Source organism: Geotrypetes seraphini, chromosome 10, assembly GCF_902459505.1.
Source record: "Geotrypetes seraphini chromosome 10, aGeoSer1.1, whole genome shotgun sequence".
In the NCBI taxonomy this organism is placed as follows: domain Eukaryota; kingdom Metazoa; phylum Chordata; class Amphibia; order Gymnophiona; family Dermophiidae; genus Geotrypetes; species Geotrypetes seraphini.
Window position 1 is genome coordinate 77,060,890 of NC_047093.1, and position 21,384 is coordinate 77,082,273.

At 43.1% G+C, this 21,384-nt stretch overlaps 1 long non-coding RNA gene across 1 annotated transcript in view; it reads left to right on the forward strand.

Annotated features, from left to right (window-relative positions):
- LOC117367757 overlaps positions 1 to 21,384 on the forward strand; it is a 70,426-nt gene that overhangs the window by 11,696 nt on the left and 37,346 nt on the right. The window lies entirely within an intron of this gene.

Here is a 21,384-nt window from a genome sequence, read left to right on the forward strand (position 1 = left end):
TGCATGCGCAGACCATCTACAGATGCATGTGCTAGGATTGCTCTATAGCAGGGATCTCAAAGTCCCTCCTTGAGGGCCGCAATCCAGTCGGGTTTTCAGGATTTCCCCAATGAATATGCATGAGATCTATGCGCATGCACTGCTTTCAATGCCTATTCATTGGGGAAATCCTGAAAACCCGACTAGATTGCGGCCCTCAAGGAGGGACTTTGAGATCCCTGCTGTAGAGCAATCCAGGCAGGCAGATGGTGGCGTCCCTCCGATCGCCCCCATCTGCACATTCTACTTTGAAGAATTCATCGAACCTGCCTGGATCGGGCCCAAATCGGGTCCGATCGGGCAGGTTCGTGAATCTAGCCCTAAGTGCAGTTCTTTAAAAGGTACAAGCCTGATAAGCACTGTTCTAGTTGATGCTGATTTTTTTAGGCACCATATATGGAATTTATCCCTTTCCCTACAGCCAGTAAACCCCTCCCCCCTAAAAAAAAACAACTTAGCTATATCATGTAGTTAATATTTTTGAGCTGACAAGTCCATGAAGCAGTTTGTGTGCACTATGTCACTATGTCACTGCACCAGTAGGTAAAGATCTACTATAAATAGTTTTGCATTTCATTAAAACATATTTAACATTTTAATGATCATAAGCTAATTTATACACATCAAAGGTGCTGTTTAAGCACACAGAAGCCCTTATGCTACAGTGCATTAGATTAAGCAGTTAGGGTAAAATTCTATTATGTCACCTAAAAATCAGTCAAAAATATGAGAGAGAAAAAAATCAATACAAAAAGAAGGGCAAAAATCAAACTCAGAACCCCTCACATTCAATAGCAGCAATAATATAAATATAATAGATGTTGAAAAGCAAAAAAGTATAATTATCTAAATGCACTTATAAACAATACTCAAAACTTTATTCATTTCAAAAGAATCACAATATGAAAATAATCACAATATCAAAAATATCACTATCTAATTAGGCTTAATATAAAATCAATGTATAAATATGTAAAAAAACAAGCCCCACAAACAAAGGACGTAAGCTTCGTGATCATGAAAGGCAAAAAAAGGGAGCCCAAGAGAAAAAATCCTCCCCCAAAAGCATAGAACAGCAAAAGCTGAATCAGAGATAAACACACCAACACTCTACCAATCCTAGAAACAATCTTACAAACAATTCAAAAAGAATATTCAGAAACAGTGAAGTGAATAAAGGCAGATACTCAAAAATATTTATTTATATTATTGCTGCTATTGAATGTGAGGGGTTCTGAGTTTGATTTGACCTAAAAATCTGTGCTTAGTGCTATGCTATAAACTGCATCCGGACCTGGAATACCCCCTTGCCAGTCAGGTTTTCAGGATATCCACAATGAATATGCATAAAAGAAATCTGTATATAATGGAGACAATGTATGCAAATCAAGTTTATGCATGCTCATTGCGGATATCCTGAAATCAATTTTATAATTTTGTAATAAAAAGTCCGAGAGCCTGTCTCGACGGACGGCTCTAACGCGGAGCTGGGAGGCCTGCGGGGCCGTCCGTCGGGTAAGCTTTAGAAAAAAGGGGGGGGGGGGTTAGGTAAGGAAGAAAGGGTATGGGTAGAGGCTTTCCCGACGAGGGATAAGTTTTATTGGTTAGTGTCGCGGCCGTTGGTGGGGGCGGGGGGTGGAGGGTTGTTTAAGGAGGGTCTCGGAGGACCTTAACGGTTTCCGGTCCTCCGAGACAACTTTCCCGCCCTCCCGCCCGTTAGTTCCTGGGGTGAGAGTTTGCTTTGGTTGGCGGTATCCCGAGCTACTGGCGGCTGGTCTCATCATGGAGATGAGCGGTGGGCCGGTTGGGAGCCGTGCCTGGTTGGTCTGATGATCTTGGACAATGGGGCATGTGGGGACATGCCACCCCTCGGACCCTTGCTTAGATGGCAGGGTCGGGGGCCATTTACATCTGTGTCAGTAGCTCAGGATCTGGGTCGCAATGGTGATACCATTGTGAAGGTTAATAGAAAATGGTTATTTAAAGTTGTTTTGTAATGTTATTTATATTTAAATGTTATTTAAATATGTTAATTTACAATAAACAGGGCTGCGGCCAGGTTTTCTCCACGCAAGTTTACGTGTCTTCTTTGGGGGATGTGTTTAAGGGTTTGATGGGCAGAATGATGTTAACATTCAGAAAGCGGGCCTTTCCAGCTTCCGCTGTTATAGTTCATATGTTATTTCCTATTTAGTATCATATTGTTTTTATTTACTGTATAAATTGTTAATTTTATATTATTTTATGTTATTTACTATTTTAATATCATGTTTACTCATACATTGTAATTCGCTTAGAAATAATTTTAATTAAGCGATTAATCAAATATTAATAAAACTTAAACTTAAACTTAAATCCTGACTGGCAGGGAGGGTACTCCAGGACCGAGTTGAGAAACACTGGTTTATAGAATAAGCATAGCACCCATCCATAGAATTGAAATTTAGGCTTGGCCATATGCTAACCTGGCATAAATGCCTGAGCCTAAATTGTGCATGGATCAGGCTTATTCTATAACAGCGTGCTTAACTGTTAAGAATGCCCTTGACCCACCCATGCTCCTCCTCTAGCTATGCCTCTTTTTCAGATCTGCATTGCACCCTATTTATATGTAATCCAACACTCAGCAACAAAGTAATCACCAAGGATAATGTGATACAAAGTAACAAAAAAGAAACAATCCCTGATTTTCAAACAATTATAAACAATGTGTCATCTTCAGGAGTGCTAAGAAAAAAAAGTTTTTAATGAGAGACCAGACTTAGAGCAGCAGCCCCAGCAGTAAACGTTTGTCCTTTTTTCAATCACAGCACTGTTTGAATAACTTTTATCATAGCAAAACATAGTAACATAGTAACATAGTAGATGACGGCAGATAAAGACCCGAATGGTCCATCCAGTCTGCCCAACCTGATTCAATTTAAAAAATTTTTTTTTTTTTTTCTTCTTAGCTATTTCTGGGCGAGAATCCAAAGCTTTTCCCGGTACTGTGCTTGGGTTCCAACTGCCGAAATCTCTGTTAAGACTTACTCCAGCCCATCTACACCCTCCCAGCCATTGAAGCCCTCCCCTGCCCATCCTCCTCCAAACGGCCATGCACAGACACAGACCGTACAAGTCTGCCCAGTAACTGGCCTAGTTCAATCTTTAATATTATTTTCTGATTCTAAATCTTCTGTGTTCATCCCATGTTTCTTTGAACTCAGTCACCGTTTTCCTCTCCACCACCTCTCTCGGGAGCGCATTCCAGGCATCCACCACCCTCTCCGTAAAGTAGAATTTCCTAACATTGCTCTTGAATCTACCACCCCTCAACCTCATATTTTGTCCTCTATTTTTACCATTTTCCTTTCTCTGGAAAAGATTTTGTTCTACGTTAATATCCTTCAAGTATTTGAACATTTGAATCATATCTCCCCTGTCCCTCCTTTCCTCTAGGGTATACATATTCAGGGCTTCCAGTCTCTCCTCATATGTCTTCTGGCGCAAGCCTCATCGTTTTCATCGCCCTCCTCTGGACCGCTTCAAGTCTTCTTACATTGTTTGCCAGATACGGTCTCCAAAACTGAACACAATACTCCAAGTGGGGCCTCAACACCTTCTTCCTTCTACTGGCTGCGCCTCTATACAGCCCAGCATCCTTCTGGCAGCAGCCACCACCTTGTCACACTGTTTTTTCATCTTTAGATCTTGGGACACTATCATGAACAATGAGGGAACTACCCGGCCAGGATCAGCTCCCTTACTTGTGCAAAAACGCTCACCATTACACCTCCTTGTTCAAACCTTGAGGCTGCACCGTTTGACTTTTAAAAATCCACTCTTGTCCCTTTTTCCATAACATGGCTGGGAGGTTATCTCCCCGGGGGAGCTTGGGTGCTTCCAACACAAGGAACTTAAGATCCATGACATCATGCGACTGATCAAGCCAAAGCTGTATTAGGGGAGCCATTAGATCCGCCCGACAGATATTGCTCAGGTGTTCAATGATTCTCATTGTGAAGCTAATGTACAAAAACTGACAAGGGCATATAATCAGATATACCACCCCAACAGTGTCACAAGAGGTGCGAGATTTCAACCGATATTCTATCCCCGATTGGGGATGAGTAAAAGATTTGGTAACAATAACATGCGCGCACACCGAGCAGTGTCCATGGGCAAAGTGGCCTGCCGCAGCTTGCTCCATCTCCGTCATTGGGTTCAGAAAATATGAACTAGTGACTAGGTCTGTAATGTTTCACCCCCCATGAGAAAGAAAAATGTAGTGGCTGCTGGAAATTCTGGTGGCACTGTAAAACTTGCCAAAAAATTGTCTAAATGCTTTTAATTTTAAATGCATCATGCAAATATGGCAACACCCACACAACAGGATTTGATTCTTGCCTCCTGCTTTGCTGCTCATTTTGCATATAGGCTCTCATAATCACCCCCACTGGGTAGCCCCTCACTGCAAATCTTGCATGCATGTCTCTGACTTGCTCCTTGTATTCAGCTAATGAAGAGCACAATCTGCGCAAGCGCAGGAACTGGCCCACAGGTAAGTTTTGTCTCAGGTGTCTGGGATAGTGGCTGGTGAAATGTAGCAAGTTATTGCGATCTGTTTCTTTGCAATATATTGTGGTGTGACATGCAGACTGTTCCATGGTAATGTAAATATCCAAAAATGAAATAGATCTTACTTGAATATTTGCCGAGAACTGTAAATGCTGGTCACAGGAACTGAGCCAATCCACAAACATCATGAACCTCTCTCCCGAATGAGTCCATACCACAAAAGAAAGAGACTTGGGAGTATTGGTCAACAAATTGATGAAGCTGCCTGCTCAATGCGCAGCGGCGGTGAAAAGGGCGAACAGAATGCTTGGAATGATTAAGAAGGGGATCACAAACAGATCGGAGAAGGTTATCATGCCGCTGTACCGGGCCATGGTGCGACCCCCACCTGGAATACTGCATCCAGCACTGGTCGTCGTACTTGAAGGACACGGTACTACTCGAAAGGGTCCAGAGAAGAGTGACTAAAATGGTTAAGGGGTTGGAGGAGTTGCCGTACAACGAGAGATTAGATAAACTGGGCCTCTTCTTCCTTGAAAAGAGGAGACTAAGAGGGGACATGATAGAAACGTTCATGATAACGAAGGGAATAGACTTAGTAATTAAGGACAGGTTGTTCACTCTCTCCAAGGCAGGGAGAACGAGAGGACACTCTCTAAAGTTAAAAGGGGATAGATTCCGTACGAACGTAAGGAAGTTCTTCTTCACCCAGAGAGTGGTGGAAAACTGGAATGCTCTTCCGGAGGCTGTTATAGGGGAAAACACCCTGAAGAGATTCAAGATAAAGTTAGACAAGTTCCTGCTAGACCAGAACGTGCGCAGGTAAGGCTAGACTCTGTTAGGGCTCTGGTCCTTGACCTAAGGGCCACCACGGGAGCGGACTGCTGGGCATGACGGACCACTGCTCTGACCCAGCAGCGGCAATTCTTATGCTCTATGAACCGCTTCCATTGGTGCACACGTTCAAAGTGCAGGGATGGATACAAAAACTCCTCCTCCAAAAGCCGTGACATAGAGGCAAGCGACTGTGGGGACCATTGTGGCACCCGTAGCCTGTGCCACACACCTGCAAACAGAATTTCTGGTCAAACGTGAAGTAGGTGCATTCTAAAGCTGATCAAGAACTCCACACGTGCTCCAGGAAGAGCGTTGAAGAGGCTGATGAATAATTTCAATGGCCCAATCCTGAGGAACATTGGTGGACAGTGCTGCAATATCCAAGGTAGCGAAGATCGCACCTGAATGTGGCTCTGCCTGTGACAGCAGGTTCAACATGCAGGTGTCTTTAATGTGCAAGCATGTTTTAGAAACCTCAGATTTTAAATGGAAATCCACAAAGTCTGACAATGGCTCCAGAACCGAGCTAATGCCCGATACTATCGGGCGTCCTGGTAGATTTCCTAAGCTTATGTGCACTTTAAGGACAAAATTAATTACTGGAATAGTCGGATGATCTTGCTTCGAAAGCCAATACTTGCGGTCTGTGATCACTTCAGATTCCAATGCATGAAATAAAACATGCTGAACCAGCTCAACGAGGCCAACAGTGGGGTCCCCATCCGAAGGCCGATAATACGTGGTGTCCGCATCATCTGTAAAAATCAATATTGGGTTTTCTGAAGCAGCTTGTGTCAAAACCCGCACAAGTGTTGCTCAGCTCCCGCAAAGACAAGTTCTTTTCAATCTTTGACAAAGCATTTTTTTTCAATAGCTGAAGTTTTGCAATGATAAAAGTCATTCAAACAGTGTTGTGATTGAAAAAAGGAAAGAAGTATACTGCTGGGGCTGCTGCTCTAAGCCTGGTCGCTCATACTTTTTTTTCTGAGCACTACTGAAGATGACACATTGTTTATAATTGTATGAAAATCAGGGATTGTTTCTTTTTTTGCACATTAAAGATGAGAACTAGGCAGTAGAGGATGACACGGTGACAAAATTCATCACCGTTCCCGTCCCCGCGGATAACTGCGGGAAATAATCCCATGTCATTTTCTAGTGTCTCTTTCAACCTCGGTCCTTCTACACCAGCATTCTTCAATGCAAAGCTTAAGGGTCAGTGGTTGTGGCCATTCAAACTCTGATTCTTATGTGAGCCAAGGATAATGAAGCCATTGTGACATCACTGATGTGATTGGCTCTTAGGCACTGGTGGAATGAGGCATTATGACATCACAATATCTGCTCTGGATACCAGAGACTGTCATTCTGTAGTGTCTATCTCAACCTCAGTCCTTCTACACCAGCATTCTTCAAAGCAAAGCTTGCGAATCAGTGGTTGTGGCCATTCATACTCTGATTCTTCCCTCTCTCCTTAAAGAATGACATGAAGATGGTTTCCCGCGGTTATCCGCGGGGACGTGAATGGTGATGAATTTTGTCACCGTGTCATTCTCTACTAGACAGACTAAGGGCAAGATTCACTAACCTGCCAGATCGGGCCCGATCCGGGCAGGTCTGACTAATTCAGTAAACTTTAACATGCAGATGAGGGCGGTCGGAGGAACGCCCCCATCTGCAGGCACGGATCGTAATATAGCGATCCCCGCGCATGCGCAGACCATCTGTAGATGGTCTGAGCATGCGCGGGACCTCTGTGCCATCGGAGTTGGGGTTTTTTTTTCCTTCTTCTTTTTCTTAGCACAGCCAGGGCACAAGAAAGCCTACAAAAATGCTATTGCCCGACCTCAGGGCTGGCGATAAATTTTTTTTTTTTTTTGCAATCAAAGAACTTTTGAGAGCCCATGGTTTTAACCTGCTTAAGCCCGCGAGTTAAAACCACGGGCTTGCAGTGCGGAGAAGGGTGGGAGAGTTGGGGCAGGCAGGCATGTTCGGGGTTGCAGGAGGCATTCGAGGCAGCAAGAGATCAGGGCTGACAGGGCAGAGTGCAGGGCTGCAGAAGGCAGGGCAGTCACAAAGGTCCTGAGCAGTCGCTTTTTGCGAGCACAGTCAGATAGGAAAAAAAAAGTTTAGTGAATCGCGTCCCTGCCTACATTTGCATGGCCTTGCCCTCATTTGCATGCGTGGATCGGAGGATGGTCAGAAGACAGGTAAATGAATTGGGCTGGGGTTGCAAACCGATCGGTACACGATTGGTTTGCTTTGTGAATCTTGCCCTATGAGTGGAAATGGGTGTGTACTCCACACTGTTGTGCACAGTCATTTGTGCAGTTAGCACACATGCCTCTGTCATCTCTTCAAGCACCCATGCATTGGGAATACAATTAGAACTAGCTTGGTTAACACTTTCTGACATGGAACTGCAGGGTCACTGCAACTTTCACACATTTTTTTACCTGGTTTTTATAGAACAGTATTTTCTTTTTTTTTCAATGTTCACATCTCACTTTATTTTTCATCTTTCTCTATTCACCTTGTCTTCTTTTTCATTATTAATAATTCACATAAAAAATTAGAGCAAATGAAGCTGCTTATTTTCCTTTTAGATTATTTTGTTGCGTTGCTACGTTGACAAGTTGCAAAACGTTCTTAAAAGCTTTGCCTCCTTAGCCAATAACATTATTAATTACTTTTTCAAAATGGAATGCTGCTGTTCTGATCATCAGCCGGGCTCTCAGATACTATCACCTCACTAACTAATCAAAGGCAGCTGCGAAATGATCTGAGCTAAAGTTCTGTCTCTATTAAATAAAAATCTGGTGGATTCTAATATTATTCCTGGGCTAACTTTAATAACTGCTCATACTTCCACCAGCTTTAGCATCTCTTTCTCAACAGATACTAGCCACACTCAGCAAAATAGGCATTGTAGGAACCGACCTGAACTGGTTCAAAGACTTCCTACAAAAGAAACAATATCTTGTCTACAAAGAAAAAGCATTTTCAAAAAACTGACAAGTGCTCTGTGGCATACTACAAGGATCTCCATTATTACCGATCCTCTATAACCTCTTCATGAACTCACTAGGCCTTATCAAATTTGACAACAATGAATGTATTCTCGAACACAGATGACATTCTTCTACTCATCCCAATTAATCGTGGCTCTAGTGATACAACGCTGTTAATATCAAACGGAATAGCGCCGCATCCAAGAAATGTGAACTAAATGCAGACAAAACCAAAGTTCTATGGTTTTATAATGCTCCAACCTCAGGATCCACATTGGGATATCAAGACATCCAAGGTCCTCAGAGTCATACTCGACTACACCCTATCATTCAAATCTCAAGTATATGAGAAGAGTAAGACATATCAGACCCTTCTTTCAAGAATGCCACTTTACCATACTAATGCAAATACTTATTCTATCCCAGCTGGATTACTGCAACTCCCTCTATGTGGGCCTAAATTCTACTCTCCTGAATAAATTACAGATGATTCAAAACACGGCTATCAGACTAATATTCAAACTAAAAAAAAAATTTGACTCCGTCTCACCTTTCTATACGTACTTACATTGGCTACCTGTCAAAACTCATATCACCAATCAGGAGCTGCATGTCAAAGCAGCTCCTGATTGGTGAGGCCCGACTTTAGTACAGGAAGAGGCGGTCAGAGCATACAGCGAGTGATTTCCTTCACTCACCGGCGCTCCGGCTGCCCTCTCCTGCCTCTCTAGCTGTCCTCTCCTAGTCGGCGGTTCACGGTCAGAAAATACCGTGAATGACCGGGACCGTGAACCATCAACCACGAATTCGCAGGGGAGCACTGTATGTGTGGCCATAAGTATAAGGGCACACTGCAGAAGACAGATGTTGGGGTAAAAATGAGATTAGCATCAAAGCCAAATATAGGCAGGAACACAGCCAAGAAAACATTCATACAATATTTTAAGGAAGCTAGTTAGCCTGTTGCATCAGAGTGAAAATTGTTCATTTCGTTCCACTCAGGTTTTCTCATTACCTGCACCCTTTCTTTGTAATTGTATAAGCAACAAAGACTGGTGTCTTTCCATGGCTGGTTCTGTGTGCTTAATGATAGAATATACTGTACACTCTTTAGCTAATTTTAAAAGCTAGAATTTAAAATCAATTGCCAAAAATCCAAAACTTCAACGGTGGGATAAAATGCTTAATTTTTATATATCCTGGTAATGTTTTATAAAGGTAAAAATAAAAAAAAACATTAAAAAAGAATATGATGTAGTACATGCAGTGAGAAAGTAACATAGACAAAGGAGGAAAGGAAAGAAAAAGCTGTAGAGAATTGTCTTAAAGATTTTATAGGAGTCATTTTATAAAGTCATTTTCACATAAATGACCTCCTATAAATTACCAACTGGAGTAAAATTATGTGCTTTGACATGATGTTGTGTACTCTGCCAGTAGGCATGTGCAGATGTGAAGTTTGGTTGTAGCATAGGCAGTGTTTGCAAATACATGCATAGATTTAAATAACAGGAGAGGAGAATGGCTTAGTGGTTAGATCTGCTTCCTCAGCACCATAAGGTTGCGAGTTCAATCCCAGCCTGCTACTTTGACCCTGGGCAGGTCAATTATCTCACCATTGTCCCAGGTTCCATTGTTAGATTGTGATTCTGCCACTAATAGGGAAAATATTCAAGCGTACCTACTTACTAATCAATGTATTATAAAAATTAAAAAAAACACATTTTGGGTGAATCTCTTTATGAAAAAGCAGTTGATAAAAATCTAAATAAATAGGAAAGACAAGAAGCAAACCACATTAAGAAAAGTGCATAAGAACATAAGAATAGTGATATTCAGAAATTTTAAAAGGTGCTGAAAACAACTCTATTTGTTGAGGCTTTTTTTAAATGAAAGATATCTTGTGCTACTTTTTTAGAGTGCTTTTTAAAGTACATGTGATCTAATTATTGTTGTAATGTCTAAAAATTATGGATGTGCTATATGGGCCGCTTAGGTGTAAGCAGGGTCCAAGTTTTTAAAGAAATAAATAGCCTTATTGGGTCAAACCAATGGTCCATCAAGCCCAGTAGTCTGTCTTCATGGTGACCAATCCAGGTTACTAGTACCTGGCAAAACCCCAAATAGTAGCAACATTCCATGCTACCAATTCAGGGCTATCAGTGGCTTCTCCTATTTCTGTCTCAATAACAGACCATTGACTTTTCCTCCAGGAAATTGTTTAAACCAGGGGCGTCCAATGTCGGTCCTCGAGGGCCGCAATCCAGTCGGGTTTTCAGGATTTCCCCAATGAATATGTATGAGATCTATTAGCATACAATGAAAGCAGTGCATGCAAATAGATCTCATGCATATTCATTGGGGAAATCCTGAAAACCCGACTGGATTGCGGCCCTCGAGGACCGACATTGGACACCCCTGGTTTAAACTTTTCTTAAAACCAGCTACATTAATCACTCATGCCACAGCTTCTGGCAACACATTCCAGAGCATAACTATTCTCTGAGGGAAAAAAAATTTCATCTTATTGGTTTTAAAGGCATTTCCCTGTAACTTCATTGAGTGTCCCCTAGTCTTAGTATTTTTGACAAGAGTCAAAAGATCCATTTGTACCCGTTCTATACCACTCAGAATTCTGTAGACTTCAATCATATTTCCCCTCAGCCATCTCTTTTCCAAGCTGAAAAGCCCAAACCTTTCTTCATATGAGAGGAGTTCCATCCCCCTTATCATCTTGGTTGCTCTTCTTTGAACCTTTTCTAATTCTGCTATATTGTTTTTGAGATAAGGTGACCAGAACTGAATGCAGTACTCAAGGTAAGGTCACACCATGGAATCATTATAACATTCTTAGTCTTGTTAACCATTCCTTTATTAATAATTCCTAGAATTTTGTTTGCTCTTTTTTTGCCGCTACCACACATTGGGCAGAGGTTTTCATTCTTTTGTCTACAATGACACCCAGATCTCTTTCTTGTGTGCAGACCCCCAAGGTGGACCCTGGCATCTTTCCAATGTGCATCAATTTGCATTTGTCCACATTAAATTTCATCTGCCATTTGGGTGCCCAGTCTTTTTTGAAAGCAAAGTACAGCATTTCAAAATCTTTATATTTATGGCTACTTAGTGCAGCAGATGTGCAATGGTGGTGGATTTGTTTTGCCTCCATGAGTAGTTTTAAGCTTGCACAATTATAGGCATGATTGATATACTTCACTGAGCATATCAGAATAAGATAAGAACATTTTATATGCATCTAATCTGGGCATTCCTCCTGCCGGTGATCTTCAGGTTGGGGGGTGGGGGGGTTTCCAGCAGGAGGGTTTGGGCATCCCTCCTGCCGGTGCTCTTCAGGAAGTGGAGACAGGAGGAATTGGGCACTTCTCCTGCTGTGGACATTCAGGGGAGGGGGGGTTGGGGGTTCTGGCAGGGTTCCCTGCCGCAGCCACTAAACTGATTGCAGCAGGGAGATTCCCTTGCCACGATCGGCTTAGCGACCGCATCTATTTGAAATGTAGACCTTGCTGGCCTACTTTTCAGGTGCCTATCACAGCCCTAGGGAGATACCTAAGCTTGCCTAAGGTCACATCCAGGTGAAACCAAACCCACGCAGCCCTACGCATCTCCCTAGGCTCACGAAAATGCCTACAATGTAGGCTGCCTGCCTTGGGATGTTGTTTTTTTTAATGTGCATTCCGATTGGCTGGTTAGACAGCAGTAGGATGACAACTGCCGCCTACAATGAGGACTAAATAAAAAAGGTCTCAAATGAAATATTACCCACAATAACTTAATCAAAAAAAGGGGGTAATAATCAACCAAGTAATATCAAATGTCAATTTAAATATAACTGCAAAAAATTGCCACTTAAATATAATAATAATAAAGGAGGAGAAGGACATCATAGTGACATAAGGATTAGATCATAGAATCTCTTATGACCCAAGCCATTCCAGAACCCTATCCTGACAACCAGGTTCTAATCATCTGTCCGAATCCTCCAACCACCTACAGGTGAAGTCAATGTGCAAATACTGTGAACCCAAAGTGCTCTACTTTTTATTTAAAAACCCCAATCAGGTCAGTCATAAAAATGAAATTATTAAACCACTGGCACCACTTATCTTAATGTTCTTCTCAGACTCCAGCGTTGACTAGTTTTGATAATCTCCCTTACAGTCGGGACGCCATTTATAGAATTTCCCCCTTAGTGTCTACAGATTCTGAGGAAAATGTTTATTCTTCATAGTCTTAGTCCTTTAAATGATTCAAACATTTTCTTTTTTGACTGGGGCATTTGGACAAGGAAGAAACATTTTACTATCTTCGCTGAAAACTCACACAGTGTCCTTCTCAAAAACTTTTTCCTGGTTACAAGAATTCCTTGTCTTTGTGAAAAGAGCAGCAAGAGAACCCTCTGTGACTTTTTCTAATATCAAAATGACCTTATTATGAAACAAACATTTAATTTTTGTTTACAGCAACAAAAGCATGATGTACAGTTTAATTATTGTAGTTTTTTTTATTTATTACTAATACAATCCTCTCAACTGTGATTTATTTGTTAACCAAAGAGCCATAATCCGTCACTTATTCATCTTAATTTCAAACGAAATTAAAGAAGTCACTGTTATATTACACCTAATTGCATTTGCAATGAAAAGAACGGAGATGTTAATCAAAATAAATTGAAGAGAAACAATAAAATCATTAAATCTTTGTAGCAGTAAGTGTAACTAATCAGTTTTGACTTGAAGCAACCCAACACAAATAATGAATCTGCCACTGAAGACGGCCTCATTAAATTCAACCCAGTCCATCAGGGTTCTCCAGACAGCCAACAGCCTCTCAAAGTGTACAGTTTCTCTCCTACTCCCTTGTCTATTGCTCGAGTTCTCATGGGGAAAGCTAGGGGTAGAGGGAAGAGAAGAGTCCAAAGGCAAATAAATAGCCCACGCTTCCTGGAAGCAGTCACAGACATTAGGGAGCGGCTTTCTTTCTCTTAATTAATATTATTATTTTTTTTTTATTGTGCTTTTTATTGTGTAGCCCCCCCAAAACTACCGCCTGCTCAAGAGGAGGCGGTAGTGGCTAGCACACGTGGCATTTTAGCGCACGCTATTCCGCGCGTTAAGGCCCTAACGCGCGTTGGTTAAAGGAGCCCTTACTGTAAATCAATATATGCACTATCCAAGCAAGTTTAGAAAATTAAAATTTCCATTTTCTTTCTTTAAACTTTGGGGGAGGGGGGAGCCCTCAAATTCATCTTCAATAGTTAACTGTATGACCTCTTCTGTGTGTTTACAGTTTTGTGGAGATTCCCTTACCAGAGACTGTGATGTGGGTCATAGTTTAGTGCTAACACCTGGGTCAGAGGTCATCTGTGCTGTTACACTGTATGTAACAAATTAAAATAAAGTTCTCAGCATCATAGATATTCTGTAAGAACAGAAGATATAAATAGCCACCCTTGACAGTGTCAGATATGAGTATCAGTGTTAATATTTATATATTTTGTTCTCGCAGGACCCAGGAAGCAAATACAATAGCAACATATATCCATGGTATTAAGCTCTCCTTGTTTCAACATTAAGGGCTTCTTTTACTAAGATGCGCTTGCGGTTTTAACTCGCGCTTAGTGCGCACTACAATGACGCTAAGGCCTGCATAGAGCTTGCATTAGTATTTTTCGTTTAGCGAGTGGTTGGCACGCGCTAATCTTCAGCGCGTGCTAAAAACCTTAGTAACAGGAGCCCTAAGTATTTTGGAAATAATTCTATAAGTGCTCATCTCCATTTAGGCACTCTAATGCTATGGGGTGAGAGACTGTTCTATAATGGCATCCGAGTGCCCAGATGCCATTATAGAACACTAGCATTACTCAGTATTAAAGTACCTAAAATCAAGATGCCCACGTTTATACCTATCATTGACCTAGTGCACTGGTCGCAAACTCAAACCCTTTGCAGGGCCACATTTTGGATTTGTAGGTACTTTAAGGGCCGCAGAAAAATTAGTTAATGTCTTATTAAAGAAATGACAGTTTTGCATGAGGTAAGACTTTATAGTTTATAAATCTTTCCTTTTGTCTAAATCTTAATAATAATATTGTAACTTGTAGTTAAAGAGACAAATGATCAAGAAACTGTTTTATTTTACTTTTGTGATTATAATAAACATACCGAGGGCCTCAAAATAGTACCTGGCGGGCGAGTTTGAGACCACTGACCTAGTGTAACTGGAGGTGCTCAGATTTGGTGAGGGCACGCACAACTTACATTATTCTGTAAGATGCGCACTTAAGTTTATTAAGAAAACACTTTCACAAGAAAAATGCACAATGTCTGATGGACAGAAACAGCACAGCTTAGGCTTAATTACAAAATGCAATTGAAAAACAGGAGGACCCTCCCACTGCCACAAGAGGTGGTTGAAGGTGGTTAGGCGTTAACCTCATCGGCAAAAAACCTCCATGTCACTGCAAAGGATAAAAGCCTTGTGCGGTGCTATTTTGTGCTAAAAGATAGAAGAAATGACTCTCAACTTATCTTCTGGTTGATCGGTACAATTACTGTAGATGGGGCTCTGTGGGGCATATTAGGAATAGTATAAAAATCTAAGGGCCCCTTTTATCAAGCTGCACTAGAGGTTTTTAGTGCAAGCCGGCACAGTGAATGCTCTGACGCTCATAGAATTCCTATGAACACTGGAGCACTTGCTTCGCCGGCCCACGCTATAAACCTCTAGTGCAGCTTGATAAAAAGAGACCCTAAAATTACAACTTCCAGTGGAGCCACCTTCAAAGATGGCAGCAAGATATAAGGCCCTGATATCTCCCCTTATACATTCTACCCTTCCTTTCCCCCCCCCCCCCCCCCACCTCACGCCCACAGTAATAGCAATTCAAGCTGCAAAAGCAAGTAGGTCAAGAATTTAAGAACATAAGAGCTTCTATACTGGGACAGAATGTAGGACCATCAAGCCCAGTATCCTGTTTTCAACAGTGGCCAACCCGAATCACAAGTACCTGGCATGATGCCAAAAGAATAAAATATATTATATGATGCTTATCCTAGGAATAAGTAGTGGATTTCCCTTCATCCATCTTAATGGTTTATGGCCTTCTCATTTAGGAAGTTATTCAAACCAGTGGCGTACCTAGGGGGGGCGGGGGGGGGGGGCGGGCCGCCCCGGGTACCAGCCCTAAGGGGGTGTTCCCGGCCTTGCCGTTCAGTCCCCCGCCACCCCCGAAGGACCGCTCGCCCCACTGACCTTCCTGCACCACCTGTGAAGCAGCCCGCAGCAGGATCGCGAAGTCAGCGTCAGCATCCCTGCGCTGCTTCCTGCGCCGCGATCCCGCCCCTCCTCTGACGTCAGAGGAGGGGCGGGACCGTGGCGCAGGAAGCAGCGCAGGGATCGCTGACGCTGACTTCGCGATCCTGCTGCGGCTGCTTCATAGGTGGTGCGGGGAGGCCAGGGGGGCAAGCGGTCCTTCGGGGTGGGTCGGGGCATCAGGCCTTCAGGGTGGGGCGGGCGGGCAGGCAAGCAGGCTTTCAAGGGGGAGGGGGTGACAGGCAGGCAGGCCTTCAAGGGGGGACAGGCCTTCGGGGGGGGGGGTGCAGACCTTCAAGGGGTGCAGGCCTTCAAGGGGGGCAGGCAGGCCTTCAGGGGGGTGCAGGCCTTCGGGGGGGGGGTGTAGGCCTTTGGGGGGGTGCAGACCTTCAAGGGGGTGCAGGCCTTCAAGGGGGGGAACAGGCCTTCAAGGGGGGAAAGGCAGGCAGGCCTTCAAGGGGGGGACAGGCCTACAAGGGGGGGGACAGGCCTACAAGGGGGGGACAGGCCTACAAGGGGGGGGACAGGCCTTCAAAGGGGGAGACAGGCCTTCAAGGGGGGGAAAGGCAGGCAGGCAGGCCTTAAAGGGGGGACAGGCCTACAAGGGGGGGACAGGCCTACAAGGGGGTGGGACAGGCCTTCAAGGGGGGGACAGGCCTTCGGGGGGGTGCAGACCTTCAAGGGAGTGCAGGCCTTCGGGGGGGGGGGGGGTGCAGTCCTTCAAGGGGGTGCAGGCCTTCAAGGGGGGGAAAGGCAGACAGGCAGGCCTTCAAGGGGGGGACAGGCCTATAAAGGGGGGAGAAGCTACAAGGGGGTGGTACAAGCCTTCAAGTGGGGGACAGGCCTTCGGGGGGGGGGTGCAGACCTTCAAGGGAGTGCAGGCCTTCGAGGGGGGTGGTGCAGGCCTTCAAGGGGGGACAGGCCTTCAAGGGGGGTGCAGGCCTTCAAGGTGGGACAGGCAGACCTTTAAGGGGGGACAGGCCTTTGGGGGGGGACCATGATTTAGAAGTACACGGAGGGAAGGGGGTGTTCAAAGAGACATGCATATGCCAAACTTTGGGGGGGGGAAGAAATAATGGGTCTGAAAATAGAGGAGAGGGAGAGAGATGATGGACCATGGTATTTAGGGAGGGAAGGAACAGAAAGGGAGAGAAATTGGACACAAGGGATGGTGTGGAGGAGGGATAGAGATACTGGATAGGAGGGTAATTAGGAAAAGAAACGGAGAGATGGTGGACTCTGGGATGGTGGGGAAGGAGGGAGAGATGCCGGATGAAAGGGTATTTAAGAAAAGGTGGATCTGTGGAGGGAGATGAAAAAAAGGAAAGATACCAGACTTCCTGGGAAGGGAAGGGAAATGGAAAGGGAGGACAGAGTTGGCAGATGGATGGTTAGCATGCAGAAAGAAGGAGACCCTGGCAAGCAAGTTATCAGAAGAAAACCAGAGCCTTGGACCAACAAGATTTGAAATATAACCAGACAACAAAAGGTAGAAAAATTAATTTTATTTTCTGTTTTGTGATTATAACATGTCAGATTTGAAATGTGTATCCTGCCAGAGCTGGTGTCGGACTGCAAACGTGAGCTAGGATTTAACAGAAAGAGGAAAAGTCCTTTTTGTTTCTTTATTTTATTTACACCACAGCGCCAGTGTGGTTAGGAGAAGCCAAAGGGGGTGAAAAAACTATAAAACCCACCAGGAGTTTTGAAAAAAATCACCCAACTGGGCAGGAAAATCGAATTGAAAAACCAATTCAATAGGGCTGAATCGAATCAAAATTTTTTTTTCCTGTATCTGGCAGCATTAGTTTGCGCTACTGTCTTAGACTTTAGGACTTGGGATTGGGGAGAGATGGCATCCTCAGTACTTTATAATGCAAGTGAAACGAGGATTTGGTCAGACTTTTGAAGGGTCTGCAGAAAAAAAATATTGTATAGGCCGGGGACATGAGACAGCAGGAAATGGGAACTTTTCTTCCTTCTATTTTTGTGAATGGAAAGGCTGAGGATGTCAGAGAGGTCAGTTAAAATATGTGCTTTATAAGAAAATATAATAATGTGTTTTATAAAGTTTATAGCATAGCTGGCCTACCCAGTGAGGTGTTCCTAGTGGTGATGGTGGCAGCGTGTCAATGTGTTGAGAGGAAGAGGTGGTCTGGGAAATTCTGCTGAGCAAACTCCGGGCCCATTTCCACCCCCCAGTTAGTCCACTCCACTCAACTGATTCACACACTGAGTGGGTCTTTGGGTGTTGTTTTGGGATCTCTTCCAGTGGTTTATCTCCTTCTGGTCCAAGGAAGGAAACTTTGTTATCCTTAGCATTGACCTACAGAATATGTTTGTAACAGCGCTGCTTGTGTGGCATTAGGCTATGTAGTGATCGAAAGAAAAAAACAGACCTTTGCACATTTTTGCACTATATGGTGGGTGTATGAGGAGATTCACATTTCCTGCACAGCTAAGTCCATGTGAAGTTACCTTGTGCTGTATTTGACATCTAGCAAGGTCTCTGTTTGAAAGGAAAGATCTAAACTTAAAAATGAAGTGGCCAGAAGTTATGGTAAAAGCAGATAGTGTAGCTGGTTTTAAGAAAGATTTGGACAAATTCCTGGAGGAAAAGTCCATAATCTGTTATTAAGACATGGGGGAAGTGTCTGCTTGCCCTGGATCGGTAGCATGGAATGTTGCTACTCTTTGGGTTTTGACCAGGTATTAGTGTCCTGGATTGGCTACCATGAGAATGGGCTACTGGGCATGATGGACCATTGGTCTGACCCAGTTAGGCTATTCTTATGTTATGTTCTCATCTGTAGGGGCCTTTGTTTTCACTTCTTATTTTAATGTATTTTTTTTCTGGGAACTTATCAGTGTTTTTTATAATGGGAACAAAAATGGAAGAGAATTAATGTGTGTGGAATGGGGGGTAACTAATTTCTTCAGCTAAATAATTCAATCCACTTCAAACAGACATAGGAGAACTTGTGCACCATTCACACACCCTCCAACCAAAAACGTCAAAAGAAAAAAACTGTTCGACAACCTCCTAGCCATTCGAGCTGCAACACTCGACCCCCAACTCTACAACCAATTGATATCAACCACAGACTGCAAAACCTTCAAAAAGAAATAAAAACCCTTCTATTCAAAAAACACATAAAACCGAACTAACACAATCAGAACTGTCCCAAGCATCACCTGCAACTACTCCATATGTACTTCTAATGTCATGACAATTTAGACATAATTTATGTTATGTTATGTTTGGAATAATGGTTACATATATGAGGTTCAATAAAAGAAAATTTTCACTGCCTGTTTCTATTCTGACCATTTATTCCATTTCATGGTTATTGCAAAAAAAAAAAAAAAAAATTTTTTTACATGGGGGGGGGGGGGGGGTGTCAAAAAATGATGGGCCCCGGGTGCCACATACCCTAGGTACGCCACTGATTCAAACCTTTTTTAAATTCTGCTAAGCTAACTGCTTTTACCACATTCTCTGGCAACGAATTCCAGAATTTAATTACACACTGAGTGAAGAAATATTTTCTCCTTTTGTTTTAAATCTACTGCTTAGTAGTTTCGTTGCTTGCCCCCTAGTCCTAGTATTTTTGGAAAGAGTAAACAGGAGACTCACATCTACCTTCTCCATTCCACTCAGTATTTTATAAACTTCTATTATGTCTCCCCTGAGCCATCTCTTCTCTAGGTTGAAACACAGAAACATGACGGCAGATAAAGTCCAAATGGTTCATCCAGTCTGCCCTAACCACTTTAGCCTTTCCTCACAGGGCAGAGCCCAGATCACAGTGAGAATGAAGAAAGGCAAGCAAGATGATGGGCAAACTAAATAGAGGCCCCTGGGATGCAGAATGTAATCCAGTTCAGTGCAACAGATAGGAAGAGCATGCAGAGGTAATCACGCTCAAGAACACCTGAGATCCAAAATGGAAAGGCCCCAATGGTGAATGAAGTGGTGCGAGTGTGTAATGTTGGCTGGCAAGAGTGATGTGGTGGTAGTTAGAGGAGAAATACACCAATATCACTGCAAACATAACAAGCTGTGTAGGGTCATGAAATGGTTAACTGTTGTTTAAAATATTGTTCTGGCCTACATAGCTGAAAACAGTATACAATCTATTGACCTCATCTGCCCAAAATGTATGTCCCTACCTTACCACATGGTAAGCTAAATAGATAAGAGTTTGAGCCATGATGTATCCTGCTCTTCTGTACATTTAACTGTAAGAGTTAGATAAGTGTCCTACTAGTGACCTGCTAGTGTGAGCTTAGAACCAATGAGTGTTAAGAAAAGTAACACGTGAAAAGCTTTTTCTAGAATTCAGTTGTATAGCCAGAAAAATGAATAAATATCTCTGTAACTTCCTGGTTTCGGCACTTCTGAGCCAGCTTGGAGCTCAGGGGTCCAGAATGCATTCTGTAATAAATCTCTTGTACTATCTTCACGCCTCGATTGCTGTGAGATTAAACAGTGCTAGAGGCATTCAGGAGTTTAGAGATATAAAAAGGGAACATACAGCTAAAGCGGACCACAGAAACCTGATAAGAGAGCACCTACTCTGAAGGATATACTCTATGGGTTGTGGCCCAAGTGAGAGATAGAATGAGAAATGTACAGCAAGGCTGGAGGGCTTGCACAAAGGGCCTGTAAAGATCGCTGATCTAAAGGGTGCTTAGTAAGGGAACTCTGCAGTGACCTTTGAACAGTGTGGCAGGGAACAACTAAGAAACCTGCTAAGAAAAGTATCACACAGAAACAGCCATGGCCTTCATCTACAGGGTATCCAGCAATTGAAGGCTAATATCTCAAGACTTAGAACTCAACCAATCTCTCAATAACCAATTCCAAGTATATGCTTCTTACTTTTACTCCTGTATCATATCATTTCAGACCTTCTAGTTATACTTTTTTTATTTATTATTATTTGCTTTCTTTTGGACCTCAGAACCACCCTCCTCCATCCGTTACTTTCGAATCTCAAAACGGGGAGCTTCACAGGTGTAATATCCTCACTGGCCCATATTAATTATTCAAAAGCAAACTTAGCACTGTCTTAACACTTTTTCTTATTGTGTTTTCTACATTTCAATTTGTACTTAGCTTTTTTATTAGTGCAGCGGTAGGACCCGACATGTTTCGCATCCGCTTCGTCAGGGATCCTTACTGTGTATAAAACAGATACATTTATCAGTGCTATTGTACAACGTAAATGTCCTACTCAGAGATCACACACTACCTCCCTACTTACCAAGCCGCTAACATCCACCCCGCTCAAATTTTAAATCGCAAAGATGGCGGCGGCGTCTTCAATGGCTTTATTTAAAGGGCTTGTGGTAAAAGACCAGCCCCCTTATCTTCTCTCCTCAACCTATCAGCTAATGTTCCCGATTTAAAGGGGAACCAACCCCTACCTACACCGGGCCTTATCAAAATAGCATTTGCCATTCTATATCCATGTTCAACCCTTCAGGATACACTGTATTAAGACGGTGAATCCACCGTTGTTCTTTCACATTCAGAGCTGACTCACTATTGCCACCCACCCACCCTCCCTTCACTCACGCTGTCAATCACTCTCCACCTCAG